The sequence below is a fragment of the Athene noctua genome, chromosome 1 (assembly GCF_965140245.1).
Source record: "Athene noctua chromosome 1, bAthNoc1.hap1.1, whole genome shotgun sequence".
NCBI lineage: Eukaryota > Metazoa > Chordata > Aves > Strigiformes > Strigidae > Athene > Athene noctua.
Genome location: NC_134037.1, coordinates 241,173,777 through 241,177,967, shown reverse-complemented (window position 1 = coordinate 241,177,967; position 4,191 = coordinate 241,173,777).

The following is a 4,191-nucleotide window of genomic DNA, read 5'->3' as shown; positions in this document are numbered from 1 at the left end:
AAAGGAGGGGAACCGGCACCGCCGCTTTAAATATGACAATGAGACGAAGTTTCCAGAAACTGCGACAACCACTCACCGGCTCCACGTGCGGCTTCCGCTTCCGCCTTCGGCGGCGTTCTCGAACAATTCCTGCCAATCAGCGGGGCCGGGGCCGGGTGACGCAAGCCGTTCCCATGGCGACCTCGGACGCCGCCAACCCCGCGAGGGGAGGAGGCGGGGCGGGGCGGGCAGGGGGCGGCCGAGCGGGAGCGGCGGGGCGGGGAGGGGAGCGCGGGCCGGCCGCGTCTCTCGCCCGCCCGGTGGGGGCCGTTAAGCGGCTTCTGCGCGCGGCGGGGGCTGAGCCCCGGAGCCGCCTCCTCGGCGCGGTCCCTCTACAGCACCCTGGCCCCCCTCGTCTTCCCTTCCCAGCCCTTCTGCTTGCCGCCTCCCCTTTGCCCCTCGGTGCGGCGCTCCTGCGCGGCGGTGCGGTTCCCCCCCGCCCGGGAGTTGCCCGGCAGCGGTCGCGGGGCCGTGCGGCGCAGGGCTGCCGGGAGCGGGGCCGTGCGGAGCGCGCTGCGGCTGCTCGCTGACAAAAACAGTGTTGGGGGGCGGTCAGCTGCGCGGGGGGTGAGGCCTTGCTGAAGGGCTGCAAATGGCGGTACGCGGCTGTGGCGGCTGCTTTGCCGGCGGCGGGGCGGAACCTGCCTGGGTCTAGCCGGGAGTGGCGGGGGAAGAGCTCCAGCCATGGCGGCCTGGGCGGAGCGCCCCGAAGCCGCGGGGCCTACCAGCCGCGGAAGGAGCGCGGTGACGGGGCTTTGAGGGAAGCGCTGGGACGCAGGTGAAGTGCGGTGGTGCTCTGCTGTTCAAGGAACTTGTATTTTATTGAGCTTCTATGTGTGGGAGAACGGCATAAGCAGCCATCTGTGACAGTATCCTCACTCTAACAGCCTGGGAAACCTCTCTGTAGAGTCGGCTGTCACGTTGTTACAGGTATCTTCCCCACTGTGCTGTTTTAGTGCTCTTAGGCTACCAAAAAGTAACAGCACAGGTTAAATATATCAGTGCTACAGATCACGTGCTCGACGTAAGAGGACTTTTATCTCTGTCCAGTGCTGCAGTCCACTATAATATAAATAATCCTGTTGCCCCCTCGCTGTCTAGCTCTCGCTGCTTGTTCAGGACCCCATCCCCTGCTACAGACAGGCCTTAGCCTCATGCATTCCGATGGAGGCATGGCAGGTACACAGATCTTGACTTTGGTTGTCGGTGGTACATCTGTCATGCTACCCTGGTTGTTAGAAGAGGTGGAGAGAGGTGGTAGCATTCAGAGTCCTGAGCGTCCCTGTGTAGAAGAGGCAAAATGTCAGTATTTTTCCCCTACTCTCTAAATACTGTGCTGTAGCAATCTATCTCTGCTAAAGCTTTGTTTCAGAATTGAGTAACATTCAGCTCTGTGTTGGATCTTGAACCCTCCCAATATAGGGAGGAATTGGTCCCCTAAAGTACTGCTTGCCTGTCTCAGAGGAGCCACATAGCTGAAAAATCCATTGAGACCGTTGTGTGATTAGCTGAGGATGCAACTTCTAACAGGTTGGCCAAACTCTAAGGTGTATTGTGTATGCTGATGAGCTTTCGTGTCCCTACTTGACATGGTAAATATTCCTGATAATACACTTCCAATTTTAAATGAGGAGGTAGACTTCTTCAAAGTATTTTGGTGATTAAATATCTTGCCTTTTCTTGGGTGATACAGAAATACTCAAAATACTCCTGCTGCCTTCATGAGCATCCAGAGTCCTTGCATCCTGGATAATACTTCTCTAGAGCCAGTGAAAATCCATCCCCTTTATTACCAGTTCATCTGTGCATCAGCCATTGACCTATCTGACAAAAAGCTGGGTGCCTAGTGTTTTCAGTGAATGTTTAGAAAATCCTGTTGTGGCAAATGATGAACATACAGCATATCTGCTAGTTCAAATGTCACTGTAGATGATAAAGGCAGACACCAAACATTCCTTTTGCTTTTTCTCTTTTGCTGTAAATTGTTTATCCTTGAATAGAAATAAGAAAAACTTGACTGTTTGCCCAGATTTGCAGCTGGTCTCTAAAGGGAGAAAACTGTTAAGCTCAGCAGTGAATTTGGAAGTTACTCTGTTGGTTCCATCTCTCTGATGGTGCAGTGCAGTGGTTGAGCTATGGCTCCAGTGAACTGGGATCCCAGTATAGGAATAAAGTTTTTCTTACTTGGCCTGGAGTGGAAGCACGTACTGACAGTGAATTACTCTCTGTGAGGTTAATTCCCACTGTGCAATTGTAGTGGTATTGAGGGTTGGGGAGGAGTAGAAGGAAGATATGAACTGCTGAGGGCTGAGATGCTCGAGATGGAAGGCTGGGCCCGGGCAGCCGAAACAGCGGTGGGGGCCATTCTGAAAGGGTAGCTGGTACTGCACACTGCCAGTGTTCTGTAGGCTGAAAACTGTGGCTGTGGACACAGCCCAAGCACCAGCAGGAAGTGCACTGTGCAGGAATAAGTTTGACCTTTGTGACATGAATAAGACCCGCCATCATCACTGATGAAAGCTAACAAATACAAGATGAAAGAGCCATCAAGAAATGGTATGGCATTGATTGGCTAAGCTTAACACACTGGTGAGGCCAGACAGTGAGAAGACTCACATCTCTCTGGCTAGACTGATGCTTTGGACAGAGCCAGAAGGACTGGAATAATTAAAACTGTGATTTACCAAGGACTGTAGGGACGAGATATTAAACTTTAAATGAAACATCTAGAAGAAAACCCTTAAAACTCTTTCTTCTTTCTTTCAGTGACATAGAGGCTCTGGGTGTCACTCCTTTCTGAAAGAGAGATAGTATGGGTTACATAAGGACAATTAACTGTCTTGTAAGGAGGGTGGGTAAACCTAACTTCTGCTGGGGTTTACTTGCATTGGGAAGCTTGTGAGTTTAGAAATGGAGAACAACTGATGTGCTGCCCTTCCCCTTGGTTGTCACATCAGCCTTTACTGGATGGCTCTATGGACAGATGCACTGGCCTGATGCAGAATTTCTGTTAACATTATCCTTGGTGCCTGTCAAGTAGTCTGGGATCTTAATGCTGTTGGGAAGGGAAGAGGAAGGTTCTGCAGTTCCTGCTTTCTCATTGTTCAGTGGGATATTGGATTCTTATATAAGGATGCTCTGTTTCAAACTTAGTGGTTTTGCAATGAACCAACTATTGCAGCTTGTTTATCAGAGTATGATTGACCCATGTTTTTCAACTTTTTTAAGGTTGCCTTGCACAGTTAGGTTGAGTGTTGCTTAGTATACCCATATCTACTCAGGTGTCTAGTTTATGGTAAATAAAGAGAGGGCTTGGTGACAGAAAAATATCTGTTGTGGATTTTCCTTTATTCCTCAGCATGCATAGGGAGTTCAGCTATGTAGACTCTCTTACTGTCTGTGACAGCTAAAAGCTGCTTTAAACATGTCCACATTCTGACTTGGAGAAAAGAGCAATCTGGTCTTCATCAGTTCAAGCAATGCTTCACAATGGTAGCTGGTCAGGCATTTAAAGAATTATTTTTGTATTTGGTACTGGATGTTCTATGTTGTAGCCTCTACCAGATCATTAATAAGGGTGTTAAGAAACTAAATTTGACATGGAAATGGGAGTTATCTGTTAAACCAGTCCTAATATTGGCAAACTGTCACAAGGTGTGGAGGTAGAATGACATTAGTGACTATAAAGGGAGTATTGCCATTATAAAACATGACCTAAGTGAACTAAAGAGGACTGGCTAATAGCCCTGTGGAAGAGTACTTAGGATTTCTGCTATGTTGCCAGGTGCCCAAATAGAGACGTACAGGAGCTCTGCTAGGACAGAAGAGGCAGCATTCTTTGTACATAATCTTCATATTTTATTTGAAACAGAAAACAGGAAAGCCTATCCCAGCATAGTCAGGCAACATCTAAACATTGCATCACAAGTAAATAGGTCTATGTATCATTTCTCTGGAGACTTGATATATGTTCTCACTTTCCAGTTGGTTGATCTGGGTTCCAGCCCATGCTATCATTCTAATCTCCCTGGAGGTTGCCTAGGCCGGCTTTACTGCAGCTGGCATTCTGTAACCGTGAGCAGTTGGCTCTTAGGATAGTGTGTGATGGACATGCTGGTCAGTCTAAGCTTCTGCACCATTTCTGTCTCTCAT